This window comes from Dama dama, chromosome 15 (assembly GCF_033118175.1).
Source record: "Dama dama isolate Ldn47 chromosome 15, ASM3311817v1, whole genome shotgun sequence".
Lineage (NCBI taxonomy): Eukaryota > Metazoa > Chordata > Mammalia > Artiodactyla > Cervidae > Dama > Dama dama.
This window is the reverse complement of record NC_083695.1, coordinates 90126619-90146822: the sequence shown is the minus strand read 5'-3', so window position 1 is coordinate 90146822 and position 20204 is coordinate 90126619. Positions and strand designations below refer to the sequence as shown.

At 53.7% G+C, this 20204-nt stretch overlaps 1 protein-coding gene across 7 annotated transcripts in view; it reads left to right on the top strand.

The window, feature by feature from the left end:
- The first annotated feature begins 675 nt into the window (after positions 1-675).
- Positions 676-20204, top strand: part of CTBP2 (C-terminal binding protein 2) — a 169583-nt gene continuing 150054 nt past the window's right edge. For 2 of the 7 annotated variants that reach the window (XM_061162886.1, XM_061162880.1), the window contains exon 1: positions 1128-1213. The gene's annotated coding sequence lies outside the window, so the exon portion shown is untranslated. Of the gene's footprint in view, positions 695-1126; positions 1214-1627; positions 1696-9254; positions 9274-20204 lie in introns of those variants that run through there. The other 5 variants (XM_061162888.1, XM_061162882.1, XM_061162883.1 and 2 more) reach the window with 4 other exon arrangements.

Genomic DNA, 20204 nt, shown 5'->3' with positions numbered 1-20204 from the left:
GGCCCGCCGGAGCCAGGGCCACCCTGGGGCGCCGCGCCAAAGCCCGCGCGCATTCGAGTCCCCCCACGTGGCCGGCCGCCCGGGGCCCCACGTGGAAGGGGCGGAGGAGGAAGGAGGGCGGCTGGAGGGCCGGGCTCCCGGCCGCGGCCGCCGGACACCCCCACCCCCGCCCCAACCCGGCCCGGCCCGGCCCCTGTCCCCGAGGCCCCAGCGAGTCTCCAGGGCCTCCCGGGCGGGGCCAGGCCGGGGAGTGCCCGCCGCGCCCGGCCCCCTCGCCCGCCCGCCGCGCCCGTGTGCACTTTCGCGGAGCCACTAATCCCCCGAGAGAGCCGATTTGTAGTGAAGAGTATCTGTAGGGGGCGAGGCCGGCCCATGTGGGGTTGTGTCATTGGTTTGCAAAGAGAGACCCCGCCTTTGCCCAAAAGAAAAAAAAAAAAAAAAAGGAGCGAGGAGTGAGCGAGCGGCGACCCTCACCTCGCCTCCCGCCTCGCTCCTGCGCAGCCGGCGGCCACCGCGAGACGCGGCCGCGCCGCTTCTTCCCCTTTCCTTTTCTCTCCGTTTTCCTCCTTCTTCCCCGGAGGAGAAAACAAATAAAGAAGAGCAAATAGCCGGGAGGCGCTCAGCTTCCCGGACGCTCCCTTCCCCCGCCCCGCCACCCACCCCGATCCAAGTTGGAAGCAGCATCCTCTCGGGGGTGAGCGCGGCGCGGGGCGGGTGCGGGCCGGGGACCCCCAGCGCGGCCCCCTCCCGGCGGCCGGGCGGCCGGGCGCGGGGCCGGGACCGGGCTGGGGAGGATCGGGAGCTGGGTGGGCGGAGGAAGGGGGTGGGGTGGGTGGGGAAGTAGGAAGAGGCTCGGCGGCGAGGGGAGGAGGAGGAAGGGGAGGGGAGGGCTGGGGTGGGGAGCGGAGGGGAGGGGAGGCCGGGAGGGGGAGGGGCGGGGAGCTGGAGAGATTAAGTTTTTGTGTGTGTGTCCCTGTGTGCGTGTGTCATTTTAAGGTGGCCCGGGAGCGGCCCAGAGGAGCCGGCGGCGGCCCGAGGAGCGAGGGACGGAGCCGGGAGCCATGCCGCGCTGACCCGGGGGGCCCGCACAGCCGCCGCCGCCGCCACCGCCGCCGGGTGGGGTGGAAGGGGCGGGAGCCGCCGCCGCTGCCGCCGCCGCCGCCGCCTCCCGGGTGGGCGCCCTTCGCCGTGGACGCCGGCGGCCCGGGACGAGGTAAGGGGGGGGCCCGGGGGAGGGCTGGGGCCGCCGCCGCCCCCGCCTCACCTGCGGCCGCGGGCTGGGGGGCGCCGCGCCCGCGCCTCACTGCGCCACTGGGGGAGGAGGAGGAGGAGGGCGAAGGACACCGAGCCGGCATCCGAGGACATCTTTGGTCTGCGCCCCCCACCCCCCCGGCCCGGTGTCCCCGCTCGGCGCTCGGGGGGTGGGCGCAGGCCCGGGGGTCCCTGCCTGCCGTCCCTCCTCCCCCCCCCCCCCCCGCCGCCGATCGCGCCCGCTGGCCGCTGTTTGCGCCAGGATTTTTGTTGTTGTGATGAGAGTTGATGAATGCGAAGTAGGCGGTCACCTTCCTTCCCATCAGGATTGGCAAAAAAAAAAAAAAAGAAACCCCGAGCGCGGCGGCGTCCGGAGGGCAGCGGCGGCGGCGGCGTCTCGGCGACGGTTTCCTAGGCGCCCCCGGCTCCCGTTCCCCGAGGCCGGTGGGTGCGCGCGCGCGCGGGGGCCGCCAGCGACCCAGGCCGAGCGCGCGGCGCGCCGCGGGGACAATACGGCCGGATCCCCCGGGACCAGGAGTCCGAGCGCGCGGGGCCTGGGGCCTGCGGGGCGGGGGAGGGGAACGGGGGGGTCCGCTGGGAAAACGGGGCGCGCGCGGCTCCGGGCCCCCAGGGGAGCGGCCCCTGCTGGCAGGGGATCCCGCGCGGCGCCCCAGGAGCGCAAGTGAGAGACGGGAACGCAGGCGAAGTGGAACCCTTTTGTTTTGCCGGCCCCGCATTGTTGGCTCCTCCGGGCAGCCGGGCCACATCTGCTGCCGCCGCCGCCGCCACTGCCGCGCCGGGCTCGGCCCGCCAAAGTCGCAGCGGGGCGGGGGCAGGGGCGAGCCGGGCGACGGGCGCGGGCGGGGGCCGAGCTGGCCGGGCATTTCCTCTGCCCGGCCGCGCTCCCGCAGGCACCACTTCCTCCTCGCCCGCCGCTGCCGCGGCCGCCGCGAACCCTGCCCGCCCGCCCGCCTCCCCCGCCCTGGCCGCACTTTTCGGGTGGGGCGAACCCAAAAGAAAAAGTTTCGCAGGAGGGGCTGGCGAGGGCGCGCCCCGGGCGACGGGGACTCGGCGCGGCGCAGCGACAGCCGGGCGGCCGCGATCGCCTCTTCCTCCTTGTCCTCCGCGGCGCCGGACCGACCCGCGCGGCCGAGGGGAAGCGCCTTTCTTTCTCTGCCTGGCGCTCTTCCCAGCGCCCCGGGGCAAGTTGGACACGGGCGCGCGAGATCCGGGGCGCGCTGGGGCCTTTCACCAGCTGGAGAGGCCCACGGCGTGGCCGGTCGCCTGCTGCCCACGCAGCGCCCGGGTGCTGGGAGGCCGCGGGCCCGGGAGCTCGGCGCGGTCACCGCCGGCCGCGTCGAGACACACGCGCACACACTCCCTCCGGCGGCTCGCTTTCCGCCGCCGCCGATGGTCACGGACAGCGAGTGTGAGTGCGCGCGCGAGTGTATGTAGTGCTCCCAGCCCCCGGAATACTTTTCCCGGAGGCGGCCCAAGCAGCAGTTGGCTCCAAGGGTCCCCGTCCTTAGTATTTAACAAGTGAAAGGAATTTTTCGTAGAAATCCCCGCTTGATCTGCGTCCTTGGCGGTGGAGGCTGCTGGCGGTGGCCTGCGTCGTCACGCCGGGCTCACTTGCTCTCTCCCGGGTAAACAGATTTTTCTGGATTTTTCCCCGTTTTTGTTTTTTTTTTTTTTTCTTTCAAGACTGGAGATCGGGCTAAGTTCTTAGAGAGTCAGACGTGAGTGGCTCGAAGGGTAGACCAGAGAATTCTATTCTATAAATATGCATTGGGAATTTAAAATGCTAAGTGCCTTATTTGCAATTCTGTTGGATATTGTAGAGACTGGTATATTTTTATCTGACATGGATAATTTGGAGGGGACGTTTATTTTGGTTAGTTTACTAAGTGATTCTGCCTCCCGACTTTGGTGAAATAAATCAAACTCTCCTACTGCTCCTTCAAAGAAGACACTCTTCTCTGCTAGGTGCTTGGGTTCAAAGACAAGTTTAAAATTTACCTCGTGTTGTTTTTAACTGCTGTTCTGCCTCTACGGTTCTCAAAGTAGAACTTCAGTTTTCATGTGCTTAGGAGAATTCCACTGTTTTGATTTTTTTAAAAAAAAATTTTTTTTCCCCCTACATTTTGAAGTAATGGGACTTTTAAGGATCTTGTTTTTATAATCATTTGATTTCAAAGAGTACTTCGTAGAGCAATTACAAAGTAATATTCAAAATGCTAATTAAACACTTTCAGTCAGAGCAGCTTTCATATTGAAACAGGATTTCTTTTCTCTTTTTTAAGTACCAGGGACCCTATCCCAGAGTTGAAACACTAAATATCCTTTTGTCTAGCATCAGATCTCTGTGCGGCTCTGACACTCTCCTGTAAAAACCCTAGTGCCCTTTTTATTGCCCCCAAAAGAAAAGTTAATGAGATGGTAGATTTCAAGCAAAAAACCAGGCCCTCCTTCTTGCAAAATATGCTTCCAGTTGCCATTGAAGTTAGATGCTAGCTGTGAATGTACTTGCCTTTAATGAAACCAGTTTAATAGTTCACACTTGATCAAGTATAACAGGACCAAACAAAGGAAATAAGCCAGCATATTTCTGTAGAGCATTGAGGGGTTTAGCGCAAGTGTTGATGCTGGGTCACCCCCTCCCCCCACTCTGTCCCTGGTAGAAGGGAGTGAGGGTTGAAGGCAAAGGGAATTTATGACCCTGATTGGTTTTCTGTGCCCGAGGGGTAGGGACCCCTGTTTGTCCCTGTAGAAAACAGTTATTAGAGGAAATTTACGAATCTTGGGTTTGGAGCTTGTTTTGGACCTAACTAGGTGGCTTTTGGTTTATTTCTTTTTCCTGTTGATAAAGCAAGGTGGGGAAGATATAGCTAGGTTTGTTTTTGTCCTGTTTTCTGATGGTGCGTTAATAACAGCTGGGTGGTGGGTGCTCTCTGTAGCTGTGTGGATTTGAGCTCAGAGCCCTGCTATTTAAGATTTCAGTTGGAATCTTGGAAACTGTCCCTTAACTGGATGTTCTCCTTGGGGGAGGGGCAAGGCGAATTACCATCGAATTACCATCTCTTATCTGTGATTTAAGCAACAACAACAGCAACAAGAGCAAAAAGAAAACAACAACAAAAAAACCTCTTTGTCCCTAAGAGGGTTTCTTTTCCCGGCTGGAATTGCAACTTGGGTCTGGCACTTAGTCATTGACTAGGTGAAGAAATATTTGCAAAGTGTGTCTCTTTAAAGTTAAAAAAGTTAAAAAGTTTGGCTACTTAAAAACAAATACTACTAGCATTGTAAAAATACACCAGTGACATACTTTGTGAGATATTTTGGCCTTTTAAGACTCAGGGCGCACCTGTTCCTGCAGAGTCGAGTTTGCTTTCCCTGGCATTGTTAATCTGGTCGTGTACACAAGATGAAACAGGAAAACTTGCTATCTGTATAATGATTAACTAGCCATCAGTTACCCTTTCAGGGAATAATCAATACGTTTACTCTTGACTTGTAAAACTCCAGAAGGAAATCCTATTCATAAGTCTGAAAAGTGTTTTAATGAGAGACAAAGAGCAACAACAACAAACAAAACTGCAAAATTAACCTGGAACTTTTTTAGTGGTGTGAGTGGCTAGCGACCAGGTACAGGTTGAGTGTGGACATAGTGTAGCAGTGTGGCATGCACACTGCAACGGTGGGAAAGAATTTTATTGCTGGGAACTGTTATACTCTGGCAAAGGGAGCTCAGGATGGCGCACACCATTGGAAAGCCTTGAGGTTCAAAACCAAAAGGGTGGCCCCGCTGGAGTCTAGCGCACCAAAGCCGTTGGTCAACAGTTCTCTCCATCATGAATCATTTTTGAAGGCAAAGTTATCCCCTTTGCACTTAACACTTTTCCCTAAATGGAAAAAATGTAAAGCGTTTACAGCAACCATAGAAGGGCCACCCCAGCTGTCATTTTTTACTACTGTCATTTCGGTACAGAAGGGTTGTCACCATAACGTATGTGAGTACAAGCCTGGGGCCCTCTGTTAATGATCTTTCTATCGACGAAAAGCAGCAGTCCACGTGTCTCATGTTTCCGATACTGGCCACAAATATATGTCCATATAGGACATGATTGGGAAGGGAAATTTATCTGTTCGGCAGAGCACAGCTCTGGTAGTATTTCCACCGCCTGGCTGATAGTTCAGTTACAGCGGGTGGAACACATTTTCGTAGTAATTAAAAAAATGGGAGTGCAGTTTGCTTGACCCTTCGAATAGATGTACTCACACTTAACACTGCGTATTGAAACACTGTGCCTTGTTCTCCAAGAAGGTTTCTGTGCGATTCGCTAGCTAAGGAATGCTTGTGTGGACTTCCCCTACTGCAGACTTTTAGCAGGCACGTGAAAATGCTGGAATGGATATGCTCTCAGAGGCTATACTGCCTGGGCAGTATCAGTTTTCTCCTTTCCAGCTGGTAAGCATGTCCTAATTTACGCTGCTACAGTTAAAGTTACAGCGTCCTGGGAAAGAAGGAAAAATATGAAACTCCCCACCCCACCACCCTCACTTAATCTTTTGAAGTTAATTTTTGTTCAAGTGTGTGTTTGATGGAATATGTATCAAAGACTCATGAAAGGGATTTTTTTTTTTTTTAAAAACATACCTATCTCTGGGTTTGGAAAATTATACTTAATAATTGCTAAAAACTTCAGAACCATTTTTAAGGTGTTCAGCCTTTCTTTTGATCATGATTTAATGGACACTAGTATCCAAATGCCATCAATGTGACTCTTAATAATCTGAACAAATTAATGTCTCAGCTTCATGTGTAGTTTGCTCTTAGCATCATTATTAGTGTTTCCAGCCGAAATTACAGCTACACTTGGGCCTTCAGGACTGCACCAGTGAAAAGAAGGGCTTTGCGCATTGTGCTAAAAACCGGGATTCGCAGATGAATACAGAATGTACAATATGAGCGAGCCAGGCCATTGTTTGTGTGGAATGTTGACAATGGGAGCCAAGGGGCAGCTTCATTCTCTAACTGCTGGGGAACACAGAAACTTCAGGAGCTGCAGACGGCGGTGGGAACCAGACTTGCAGTCATCGTCTTTGCCCAGCCGCAGGCCTGTTCCCTTTCCAGACTTTTTCTTAGAAGGTGGTCTTTTCTGGACTGCCGGGGAACTTGGTGTGCTTTCTCTCCTCAGTCATCTACTTTTTTGGAGGCAAGATTCTGAAAGCAGATAACAGGGTTCTTCAAAGAAAGTGTACACGAAGCAAACTTTTTGTCTCCCTGGAATGCAATTTTCAGAAATCATACTCAACCCTTACCAGAAATCGAGGCATCTGAAGTCACAGGAAGCAATGGTGTTTATTTTTAATATTTCCCTCACATTAAAGTCGTTTGGGGTTTGTTGGTGGTGTTAGGGAAAGTGCAGTGAAAATGAGTATTTGTTGGATTTTCGTATTTTGCTGCGCAGCTGCTGCTATTTCTGGAAACATTCCTCTGAGTTGGATCTTCTTCCTCCATTCACCAAGCTTCCTGCTTGCACATGGGAGCTGAGGTTCCCAAGTGGGGCCAAAACTCTTGCTACAGGGGCGGGCGCTCCTGTCAACCTTCTTTTTCGCCCCTCCCAGAACTGGGGTCAGTGTAGCCCTGGCTCCCTGTTGAGGCCTGATTGATGCCCCTTTTGATTGGAGTGAGGTGCTTCGGTTACAACTTTGGGGGCCAGTTGACTTTCTACCTGTATCTAGTCTGGTTCCTCCTTGAGTGAAAGTTTTAGAAATGATTTGCTTTAACTGTTTCTGTAAGGAAATGTAACAGATGGTTGCTTAAGGTTGGCTTAATATTCACAACAACAGTGATAAGACACTTGGGCTCTTACTCATGGATGCGGGTAGGGGATGCTTTTCCTTTCATGGAGAATTGTGACTTCCCTCCTGGGTAGTAACAGAAGCTTCATTATCTGCAGGACCATCAGATGGTATTTAGAGGATGTTAATCCCGAATAGCTGTTGTTGCTTGAACTTGGTAGGCAGCCTGCCTTTGGGTGTTGTTCACTGAGAGTCCAAACATGTCCTGGGATGGGGGGACGTGGTGCTTTTCAACAGAACCCTGTGATTCTTAAAATCCTTTGGGCTTGTAAGGTAGAAAACCCAACAACAGTGAAACTTTACATTGTTACTTTCCCTCCCTCTCAAAAGTGCTCAGAAAGGTGCTTTTTGCATTAAAGTAAATCCTTAGTTATGACTTGAGGTGCTATTAATTGGCTTGAAGATTGGTTCCAAGTCATGGCCGCTTTTCTGTGTCTCATCCCAGCCCAGGTTGTGGCAGAATCTTGGAAGGGCCTTTGAACAGAATGGGGAATGTGTGGGTCTCTCTGCAGTGCCCAGGCTGGCCATGGGGTTGTAAACTCACTGCTCTGCTCCAGCCATGCCTGAAATCTGGCCTTCAGCACAGGACAAACAAAAACTTCATTATGGAGTCATGGAATCCCAGGAAGTTTCTTTGGAAAGAACTGGAGACTGAGATAAACTAGAGATCCTCCGGCCTGATTCCCCAGGCATGGCAATTTAAAAAGCTTGATGGGTGAAAATGCCCTGCATCCAACCTGGAAGTGATTGTGGTGTTTGTAGCGGCCCCAGGTGTGTGAGTCTGTGTAGGGGGAGGTGGGGGCGAGGGATGGATTGGGGGACGGGGGTAGGGGGCAGGAGGAGCTGCAGGTGAATTTCCTTGGCTGTCCTGGGTAGAGGACAGGAAGCCTTGTGTGCACCTTTCCTGCTGAAGGAACCCTGGCCGGGACTTGATTCTTTGGCTGATGGATGTGTTTAGTGCGGTTGGTCCAGAAGTGCAAACAAAGTCTGCTTGTTCAGGCCCAGGTGAGCCGCACACCCATTTGGATGGTGAGGAGCCCGTAGGGTGTTGCAGCTTCCGGTTCTGCCCACCTGGAGGGCAGCCAGGGCCAGCAGCTAGCTAGGGGAGTGGGATGGGGGGATGGGGAGGGGGGTGGGCTCAGAGCTCTGCAAACCCTGGCCAGGGATGGTCGAGGGGACCGGAGTGGCCTTGCCTGGTCTCATGGGTGTGCTTTGCTGGGAGGGACAGAGGGCTAGTGAGACCAGCGAGGCCTTGCTGTGGGAGCGGCCGGGCCAGATGGGCTGCGTGGGCTCCTAGCACTGGCTGAACTTGACTGACCACTGGGCCCCCAGGGTGGGGCAGAGGCTTTTCAAACAGCAGAGACCCCCCCCCCCCCCCCAAGGGCGGCCCATGCTTGGAACGGAGGGGTAGGAATGCTGCCACTTTTTCTTGGTGGTGTGATAAATGTTTTGAAAAGTTTCTTTCTAGCCCCTCTTCAGACAGTGAACTGTGTGGACTGCAATGCTGGCTGATTCCTCCAGCCGCCCCTTGGGGCCCAGTGTGGATGCCACAGTTTCTGCCCCTATAACAGATACCGGGAGCGCACAGCGTCCTACCTGATTCCATTTCCTCAGCGCTTTGTGGTCTTGGGCTAAAAGTCACTCCAGGGGGGCAATCAATAGAGAGTATGTTTTCCTGGTGCAGATAGCAATATGGACATATAAGTGCCTACAAGTAAAATCTCAGAATGTTTTTGATCTTAAGAACATTTCACAGTCATTAATCTTCACGACGCTTCTGCGGGCTAGGTAAATAGAGCAATTCCTATTTTATGCGAGGAAGAAATGTTGAATTGCCTCTGCCAAGTCATAAAGAGGCCGGTCTCCGCCTCCTGTTTCCGTAGCTGGAGTTTGGGGGCCCCCGGGCGCCCGGGAACCCCATCGTCCCGCCCAGACTGACCGCAGGGCGACTTCCGGGCTCCTGCTCGACTTTGTGCTGAGGGGAGGGCAACGCTGGGGCCTGGGTGAAGGCCAACCCGCCCTACCTGGCCACGCGCTACCTGGAGGGGGCGTGGTCTGCAGCTGCCCCGCCCCGCCAGCTGGGGTGCTGGGCCCTGCTGGAAGGACGGGGTCTCCTGGCGTCTGGGGTTCGGGGCTTCTGCGACCCCAGCCCCGAAGGTGAGGCCCTCCTGACCCCCAGGGGCCCGCGGACCCGGCGGCTCCTTCCTTCCCCTCCAGACTGGCTTACCTGGAGGCTCCGCCTCCGAAGACCGCCTACCTGCGGCCTCGCCCGGGCGAGCCTTCCCTGCCCCCCGGGGGGCCCTCGGCTATCTGGTGTACCTGCCACCCCCACCCCCACCCCATCCACAGCACGGCCCCCGACTCTACCGGAAGCGCCCCTCCCCCGGCGCTTCGCCCTTTCACTTGTAGATAGGGAGCCGCTTCCCGCTGCGGGGCCGCTGTGGAGAGGTGATGGAGATGGCCCTTCCCCCCCGCGGTGCCCACTTCCTCCTCCGCCTCCCTCCCGCAGCCCCGTGCGGAGTCCCTCCCCTTCGCGGCCGCCCACCCTTGGGCTGACCCGCGCCCTTCCCATACCCCGCCCCCCCGGCCGGTACCTGGAAGGAGCCGGGAGAGGACGTACGACCCGGAGGTGGGCCCCGAACCCGCGAGCGAGGCTCGGAGTAGAAGCAGGTATTCCGCTCGACCGTGCCCCAGGGAACCCTCCCCCCGCCCCCCGACGACGATCGCAGGCTCCGGGGACCTTAGAGCTGGAGTCGTGTGTGGTCCCGCCCGCCACCCCCGGAGGTTCGTCCATTGCACGACGGTGGCTCAGATGCAACGAGCTGGTAGACGGTCCCATGCCTGGCCGCGCCCTGGCCGGCTCGGCATCCTGTCCCCGGGGCGGTGTTGAGGCCGCGGTTTCCGCCGCCACCTTCAAATCGGGGGTATTTTTCGCTTGAAACGCGCAGAGCGCGGTCGTAGCTCCGAGGGCTCCCGGGCCTTTGCAGGCTTCTCCAGGCTGGGAGCCGGATGGGCCATGTGACCAGAGGCTGCGGCCAGTAAGTGAAGAGCCGGGATGACTTTTCCTTTCCTCACCCCTCGTCTTGGAGGAGGGATTTCTCTGTGTTTGGCGCTCACTGGCCCCGCAGGCTTAACTTGGTACCCAAGTAGTGCTTGCAGGCAGTTTAAGTCGTTCTGTTTTTGTGATGATAACACTGCGGACTGCCCTTTATTGAGCCTCTTAGTATCTTTCTCACTGTCACTAGGACGCTTGGCCCCTGTTTGCATTGAACCTTCACAACAAGGTGGGTGAGGTGTTGGGAACAGGGCGCGCTCCCGCCCTCCAGGTGGCAGAGCTGGGACTTGAAGCTCCTGGAGCTGAGGACCAGGCCGGAGTCCCTGGTGGCGGGGCTCTTCCCCGCCGCGCTGAGAGCACAGGGCGGGTGAGCGTTCAGGCTTGCCCCACATCTGGCACTTTCTCCCCAGGGTTCAGATGGCTTCTCGAAACAATGATCTTTCTCAGGCCCAGAGTTGCCTTCCAGATCACATGGGGCTATGAGAAGTCTGGCTTGTTTTAATTTCCGTCTTTGATTAGTGGTCTTTTGTTGGGATCTCACGATCTAATGCCAACGAAGGGTTTCTAGATGGTTTCCTGGACCAGGCCTGTTTTAAATTCACTCCGCTTTCTGAGTTAATGAACAGCATGGCTGCTGAGCAGAAGCCTGAGGCTCAGTAGACCGGTGGGGGGGCGGGTGGGGCATTGGGTGCAGTGGGGGGAGAATTCTCCCTCTGGACCATAAACTCACTGTTCGGGCAAAGACCAGACACCAGAAGGACCCCGAGGGCTGGGCACAGTGCCGTTGGTCCGGCCTCTCCCACGCAGAAGTGATGGTCACTGTTTCACCAATCAAGAAACAGAGGGGGCGGGGGTTAGGCCACTAGAGGGCCAGAAGCCAGCTCCACCTGGCTCTGGTTTCTCTGTGATTGAGGCTTCTTCTGGCTTTTCAGTTGGGACTTGGGTGCCTTTGGGGGTGGCTTTGCAGTGGTCCCCACGTCCGACCCCTTCTGTCCTCCTGATCCCGTTTTGCCTCGTCTCTGGGGGATGTCGCTGAAGGGCAGCCCTCCCCCAAACACACATGTGTGTGCATGAGCACGCACACACTGGCCCTGAGATTATGTGGATAGCTTTCAGTGTTTGGGGTTTTTTGGTGGTGAAGTTGGATTTAGTGGCCAGGTACCTTCTCTACCAGTAGGTAAGGGTCGGATTTACAAGTCTGTGGTCTGGGTGAGTGAGCTCAGAGCCTCCTTCCCGGCGGGTTCCCCTCTCTTGGCGGAGGGGCTGGAGGTGGTTGGGGCTCTCCCCTCCCTCCCCCTGGCTGTTCGCTTTCCTGCTGGATTCATTATGCACGTCTTCCAGTGAGAGTGAGCCCCTGTGTTCATCGTGGGGGGAATCTGGGAGAAGAGACCAGGGAGAGGGTGAGGATTTCACCTAATCGGAATAGTCTTGTTTGCACCACTCCTGTAAAAACTGGCCAGAAACTTGATTCTGCTGGGTAAACCTCCTTTGGGTTGCTGCCCTGCATTTGTGTTGGCCTTGGAAAGGAATTTGAATGAATACTCCCGAACAAAAGGAGCAGCTTTCTTTTCACAGAGGCTATCAGAGAATTGAAAGGGAATGGCACAAAGTTGGGTGTGTCCTGAAATCTGGAGACTGGCCCTGCCTTGAGTGATTAACTCACCTGAAAGGCACCCGGAGCAGGTGATGTGGGAGCGCTCCGACTGACCTTGGCTTCCTTTAGGGTAAGGTCCCCACGAGATGGAGATTTTCCTGAAAAACAGGCTTTCCTTTAATTATGAGATTATCTTCCTGCCCTGCAACGCCTCTCTTCCTTTAGTTGAACACGTGTGTGCTTGGGAAATAGATCCCTGAATTCTTTGCTGATGCCCCAGGGCTCCGGTAGGGTGGGCGGGGGGTGGTTGGTCGGGGATGCTAAAGACTGCCTGTTTCAAAGTTGGGGTTCTGCCTGTTCCTGGAGGGTTATGAGCAGCTCGGGGTGGGTTCTTTTCACCAATTTGTCTGGTTAGCCCCAGTGTGCTGGCTCAGCGCCAGCTTGGGTCACAGTTATGCTCCGTGATTCTGTCTGTTTAAGCCCCCCCATCCCCCCAGCCATTTACAAACTAGTTCTCCGTTCTGCTTTCCCCATGGGAAAGTGGGGGTGCGTGGCGGGCTGCAGCCGTGCGGGGATCAGCCTTGGGCCAGCTCATCACCTCTTAGGCCTCTGCAATGCTCAGTGGAGAAGCTGCTTCCTTAGGGTCGTTCAGTCTGGAGGGTGGATGTGGCTGCATCTTAGGGCAACTAAACAACCCAGGAAAGTTATGGGGGCTCTCACAGTTTTGTCAGCCGGGGCCGGTAGAGAGCCAGATTTGTGGATGGCCCCAGAACATCTTTTGGGTCTTCAGATGTGTATCGTTGTCCTGCCCCGGCTTTAGGGACCCCTGGCTCCGCAGAAAGGCCCCCTGGGCTAGGCCCTCCCGCACAGCACAAGGACATCAGATCAGTTTCCACACGCCCGCGTTGGTGAGCACACCAGGTTTCCCAAGACCCAGTTTTTCTCCGCCTTGTGCAGTGTTCTGTTTATTCTTCCCCTTCCTCCAAGATGTTTGCTGCTTTTTGCTCAAGGCTGAGTTTTTGGTTTTTGTTTTTTTTTTTTTTCCTTCCACACTCAAACATCCTTTCTTCTCATTTCTCAACTAAGCCTGGGATTTAGAATGTGGCTTCATCTGACAAAAGCCAGGAGATTTCAGAATTAACGTTGGAATTCAATCTGTAATGATGTCTTCCTGGGTATTTAAGGAGGGCTTTGAACAGTGGGTAATTTTTTTCCTTCCCTAAAACTGGCCAGACGTACTCCCCCAAGTAGTGGGCAGAGGAAGCGGCTCAAAGTGGTTTGAGTTTTCTTTGCGATAATTGTGAGCTTGCCTTATTTGAGTCCCCCGTGTCCCATGGGCAGGAAGGGAAGAGGGGTTGTGACTATCAGTTGTTTGGGTTGTGCTCCTGATGTGCATCTCAGATGGCCCAGAGCACAGACGCCACTCACAGCTCAGCAGAACCACTTGAAATGTACGTTGCAAGTATAAGTCTGGTTCCTGGAAAGGTTTCTCTGCAGGGGAGATTAAAGGATTTTTTCCTAATTTATTTCAGCCTCTTGAGCAGCAGTGGGTGGGCTGAGGTCTTGGAGGGGGAATGACTGACGGTGGGAGTCGGGTCTGGGTGTCGTTGTTAGTGGAGAGCAGGGCAGGGTCAGGGCAGGGACCACTTTCTGACCATGCTCATAGCTGGGAGTTTTGCAACCTGGTGATTACTCGGCACATCCGGCTCCAGGCTTGGATCCAAAAGCTTTTTTCTGGGCCACCCCAGCAGCCCACTTTGGAACACTGGGCGGATCTCAGTGTTACCTGGGCACTTTCTCTGATGGCATGGGAGAGGTCCCAGCAAAAGGCCTCCTTTCCCAGGACTGAGGCTGGGCCGAGGGAGGAAGGGCCCTGCTTTCAAAGTTAACACCCATCCCCACCAGCAGGGGAGGAGGCATCAGATGTGACAGACTGTTCTAGAAAGCGTGGGAAAAAAGGAGGGATGACATGAGACAGTGCATTCGGAATTTCCTGAGCCCTGGCAAAGGGCTGTGTTGCTCAATCTGAAGCAAGGGTAAGAATAGGGTGGGCTGCGAGAGTCTGATGAGGTAATATTATAAAGCGCTTCAGTTCAGTTCAGTCGCTCAGTCGTGTCCGACTCTTTGTGACCCCATGGACTGCAGCACGCCAAGCTTCCCTGTCCATCACCAACTCCGGAACTTACTCAAACTCATGTCCACCCAGTTGGTGATGCCATCCAACCGTCTCATCCTCTTCTGTCGTCCCCTTCCCCTCCTGCCTTCAATCTTGCCCAGCATCAGGGTCTTTTCCAAAGAGTTGGTTCTTCGCATCAGGTGGGCAAAGTATTGCAGTTTCAGCTTCAGCATCAGTCCTTCCAATGAATATTCAGGACTGATTTCCTTTAGGGTGGACTGGATGGATCTCCTTGCAGTCCAAGGGATTCTTGAGAGTCTTCTCCAACACCACAGTTCAAAAGCATCAATTCTTCTGTGCTCAGCTTTCTTTATAGTCCACCTCTCATATCCATATGTGACTACTGGAAAAACCCTAGCTTTGACTAGAAGGATTTTTGTTAGCAAAGTGATGTCTCTGCTTTTTAATATGCTATCTAGGTTAGTCATAACTTTTCTTCCAAGGAGCAAGCGTCTTTTAATTTCTTGGCTACAGTCACCATCTGCAGTGATTTTGGAGCCTCAGAAAATAAAGTCTGTCACTGTTTCCATTGTTTACCCATCTATTTGCCATGAAGTGATGGGACTGGATGCCATGATCTTAGTTTTCTGAATGTTGAGTTTTAAGCCAAATTTTTCACTCTCCTCTTTCACTTTCATCAAGAGGCTCTTTAGTGCTTCTTCGCTTTCTGACATAAGAGTGGTGTCACCTGCATATCTGAAGTTATTGATATTTCTCCCGGCAGGCTTTATCCAGCCCGGCGTTTCTCATGATGTAGTCTACATATAAGTTAAATAGGCAGGGTGACAATAAACAGCTTTGACGTACTCCTTTCCCTATTTGGAACCAGTCTTTTGTTTCCTGTCCAGTTCTAACTGTAGCTTCTTGACCTGCGTACATACAGATTTCTCAGGAGGCAGGTCAGGTGGTCTGGTATTCCCATCTCTGGAAGAATTTTCCAGTTTGTTGTGATCCACACAGACAAAGGCTTTGGTGTAGTCAATAAAGCAGAAGTAGATGTTTTTCTGGAACTCTCTCGCTTTTTCAGTGATCCAACTGATGTTGGTAATTTGATCTCTGGTTCCTCTACTTTTTCTAAATCCAGCTTTAACATCTGGAAGTTCATGGTTCACGTACTGTTGAAGCCTGGCTTGGAGAATTTTGAACATTCTTTGGGGTTGCCTTTTTTTGGGATTGGATTGAAAACTGACCTTTTCTAGTCTTGTGGCCACTGCTGAGTTTTCCAAAATTGCTGCCATATTGAGTGTAGCACTTTCACAGCAGCATCTTTTAGGATTTGAAATAGCTCAACTGGAATAAAGCACTTAGATCAGGCCTGATGTTGTTGTTACCGAGTTGCTAAGTAGTGTCTGATTCTTTTGTGATCCCATGGACTATAGCCCACCAGGCTCCTCTGTCCATGGGATTCTCCTAGCAAGAATACTGGAGTGGGTTGCCATTTCCTTCTCCCAGCTACAGGCATGGTCAAAAAGTGGTCCCTTCACTGACCTCGTCCTGCTCTCCAATAAAAACAAGGCCCTGGGGATCTTCCAGACCAAAGGATCAAACCCAAGTCTCTTGCACTGGCAGCCGGATTCTTTACCACTGAGCCACCAGCGAAATCCAATTTGAATTTTTCACGAATCACCATCTACTTTACTTCCACACACATTTTGTCCTGATGCCTCCTGTGTGTGTGTGTGCAATCACTCAGTCGACTCTTTTGTGACCCCATGGACTGTAGCCAGCCAGGCTCCTCTGTCCTTGGAGTTTTTCGGGCAAGGATACTGGAGTGGGTAGCCATTTCCTCTTCCAGGGGGATCTTCCCCACCCAGGGATGGAACCCGAATCTCTTGCATCTCCTGCATTGCAGGCAGATTCTTTACCACTGTGCCACCTTGTTAAATTCATAAATACAAAATAAACAGAGAAGTAAATTAGTTGCTCTTGCCATCAGCAATTGATGCTTTTGAAGTGTGGTGTTGGAGAAGACTTTGGAGTCCCTTGGACTGCAGGGAGATCCCACCAGTCCTTCCTAAAGGAAATCAGTCCTGAATATTCAATGGAAGGACTGATGCTGAAGCTGAAACTGCAATACTTTGGCCACCTGATGTGAAGAACCGACTCATTGGAAAAGACCCTGATTCTGGGAAAGATTGAAGGTGGGAGAAGGGGATGACAGAGGATGAGATGGTTGGATGGCATCACGGATTCAATGGACATGAGTTTGTGTCAACTCCGGGAGTTGGTGACAAACAGGGAAGCCTGGCATGCTGCAGTCCCTGGGATCGCAAAAGTCACGACTGAGTGACTGAACTGAACTGAACTGAGGTGCTGTGTGCCCTGAGGAGCAGATTTCCTTGTTCATTCCTGGAAAGAGCTCAGGGAATCTTGATGGAGGCACTGGAAGGGGAGGGGCTGCCCTCAGGGGACATCCGAGAAGGCTCCTTGGGGCTTGATTGCTTTGGCTGTGCAGGGTAGGAGATGGGCTTGCTAGGCAAGATGGTGGGTGGGTCCTGTCCTAGGGGAATGGGTCCTCTAGGGGAGGGAGACTTGATCCTTTGCACCAAAGAGGTGGATGAGTCGCCCAGAGTCAGGGGAAGCCCCAGGTGAAGGGGGCGGGGCTCAGGAAGGAGTGTTTGGGGTGAGAGTTCCAGGTCCTGGTGCTCTTAAAAAAGTACTGACCTGCAACGGGAATTTGCTGTATGGCTGAGGAAACTCAAACAGGGGCTCTGTATCAGCCTGGAGGGGAGGGGTGGGGAGGGAACTGGGAGGGAGTTTCAAAAGGGAGGGGTTGTATGTATACCTGTGGCTGATTCATGTTGAGGTTTGACAGAAAACAGCAAAATTCTATAAAGCAATTATCCTTCAGTAAAAAATAATAAAAAAAATAAAATGAAACTGTCTACAAAGGAAAAAAAAAATACCGACCTAAACAGGGCAGGGAGGGTGGGGGGGGAGGCTGGCTTGGGTAGGGACCTAAGCGATGAACTGAAAACTGTTCGGGAGGTTGTTTTTAGATGGTGGAATGTGACTTGGTATTAGGTCCCTCTGAGGGATGCCCAGTAAAATATTTGCTTTCTATTTAAGACCTACTTCCCCTTCCCAGAGAAGGAAGAACGAGTGAGTGTTTGGGTGCTGCACCCCCTTTGCCCAAGCACAGGCGGCGCCCTGGACCAGGGGGGGTCTGCTGGTGATAGCACTCAGCTCCCTCTCCCAGAGGAGGAGCGCCTGACCGGCCACGTCCCTGGGGGGTTTGTCTGGGACAAGGCCCTCTCTCTGTCCCCTTCCCCGCATGCATCTTCCTTCATGTGCCCCCTTCCTGCTGCTGGAGTGGGAGCGTCCGAGCATCTGGAGTGCAGCAGCAGTGAACTCGCTTCCCAGAGAACCACGTGTTGGGCTTGTCTTCCTGGCACGTGGTGGGCATTCGGTCCGCAAAAGCGTCGGTGACCGGCCTGGGTCCAGCTGGGTGTCCGGTGTGCCGTGGGTGTTCATGTGTCCCCATCTGGGCCCAGGAAATGATCTCCTCTTGGGGCAGTCGCCCACTCCCAGAAGTGGGCTGGCTGCCCCCCTCGGGCCAGGCGCACATTGGGTGTGGACGTGACCGGTTACCCCCACCCCCAGCTGCCCCATTGGGTCAGGTCAGCGAGAAATGGTTGGGGGCGGGGGACTGGGGTTAGGGAACATGTCCTTCTGGAGTCTGTGGAAGAGACCGATCGTCACCTGCAGGGTGGCTGGTCATTTCATGGACCGGCAGTTTCTTTGGGCTTAATTCATACTGTTAAAAGAAACCTCACTTGTAAAACGAGATGATCCTTGCAAATGCCCTTGGGAGCCAGCCAGTGGTGGAATGCAAGGGCATTTCAGGGGTCAGGGGCCAGAATGCCCTATTGCCACGTTTGCAAATGTGCACAGCAAGGAAGGCTGATGTAGGTGGGAAGGGTTCAAACATGAGCTATTTGGTACTCTTGTTTGTGGTGGTGATGGAGGAAGAGGAAAAGAGTGGCAATATCTGCAGATTCGGTGGTTCTTAGGTAACAGTAAGTGTCCTGCCCCGCCCCTCTGCTCGCTGTCTCGCTTCATCTAGAACGGAGTTGGGATTGGGGTCTTCCTCTGGTGGCTCAGACTGTAAAGAGTTCACCTGCAATGCAGGAAACCCAGGCTCGATCCCTGGGTCCAGAAGATCCCCTGGAGAAGAGAAAGGCTTCCCACTCCAGTATTCTTGCCTGGAGAAGTCCAGAGACAGAGGAGCCTGACAGGCTACAGACCATGGGGTCGCAGAGAGTCAGACACAACTGAGCGACTAGGCACACAAGCATGTGCACCCGCTCACACATGCACAGACACACACTCACATACACACACACACACTCACACACATACACATGCACACACATACACACACTCACATATACTCACACACTCTCACAGACACTCATACACACACACATGCACACTCATGCACACACATGCACTCACACGCACAGATACGCACATGCACACATACACGCTCACACACACACACACACGTGCACACACGCGCGCGCGCACACACACACACACAGAGGAATAAGGAGGGGTCTTCTGTGCACTGTTGATATGGGAAGGGAGCAGGTGAGTTGGGCACACGTTCAGTGGCAAGAAGCTGGCTGTGGGCTTGGTGGTTTTCACATGAGTGACTCACAGTCCCCGGGGAGGGCTGCTGGCTGCCCAGGTCCCTGGAGAGGGTGGCATCTGGAGCAGGTGGAGCCCCAGGGCAGTCAGTCTCCTGGGGCTCCACCTAAGGAACATCTGGACTGAGAACCTCCAGGAGAGGCTTCTCAACGCAGCCAGTCCGGAGCCTGCCAACTGCATGCAGACCGTCTTTCTTTAAAAACAAACCACACCCCCGACGCACACCCACACAACTTGAGTCTAGTTTTTGAACATTTGGCATGACCGATGATTGAAGGATTTTATATTTGAATACTCTTCCCCCATCTGAATGAATAGATCTTGAGGTGGAAATCTGGATTTCTGCCTGACCCAGTCTCATTTTTTTTTTTTTTTTTGTTTAAGTGGGGGTTCTACTCCCTCAACCAGCACTCAGCATTCTGAGGGACTTGACGGAAATTGTGTGTGTGTGTGTGTGTGTGTGTGTGCGCGCGCGCGCGCCCGTTAATAGGTGGAGCTGGGTCTGTTAGGATGCATTTGACATTTAACTGTCTATCTTGACCAGTCAGCAGTGCTCACGGGGAGGAGGTTGGTCTGAGCGTCATAGCCTAGTGGAAAGAAGAGAAATTGTTTTTGCAAATTACGTTTTAGTAAGGTGTGAGCTGCGCTGGCAGTGGGGTGCACTTTGAAAGTCTGTATACACAAGCCAAGGACGGGTGCAGCGCAGCTGGTGGCTGTCTTTGAAGGCAGAGATCAGCTCGAGGCCCTCCCACCTTACCATGTGGGCGAGTGAAGTCTGCATCAACTTTTTAATCTCACGCGTGCATTATTTCATCCGTGTTGCCGAGCAGATTTGGGGATGACACTTGACTGTTTCAGAAATGCAGATAAACACGTTTTGTGGCAAATCCTTTTTTACCTTGGTGAATTTATTGATTAGTAAGCTTCAGTGAGGCTGATCGCTTATGTTGCCGTGTCAAGGACACCTTCCCTTTAGTCCGTTTGTAGGAACACCTTACACACTTGCTTGTTGTATTTTTAGTGATGGACCGCGGTAGGAGGTGGTGAGGCTTTCCCAATACAGGGGTGGGCTCACAGTTAATATATTAACGATGGCACAGAATCTGAACTGGTTCTTTTTTCCAACACCAGGCTGCTTAGAGAATGCCTGTGTATTCAGATAGCTCTAGGGATGGGGTGTGTGTGTGTACACATTCAAAGGCAGAGAAATGTGCAGGGTGGTACCCCCGTGTTGAGGTCTGGAGGAGCCTGTGGCACGTTCCCTCTGCCAGCTGAAGAGTGAACTAGAACGAGAAAGGCCATGCACAGCGTCCACCTAGGATTTGAGGGGTCTCCACCTGCCTCTTGATGTGAGGTTGGCAACTGTGGTCTTGGGCACAAGAAAGAATTTGCCCTTTCTGGTTTGAGTAACTGGTTTCTGGGGGGCAGTTTGGGGTACTTTTTGAGTTGCGGGCCAAGCCACTTGCTGTGAGAGAAATGATAGCCATTACTGTCACCCTTACCTGGCAAAGTGGCACAGAGCTAAGTAGGCCACACGTTGAAAGCTTACCAACTGTGCTTAAATATGAGAAGTGGGAGCCTTTGGGGCCCCAGCAGTCTCTTTGGGGGCT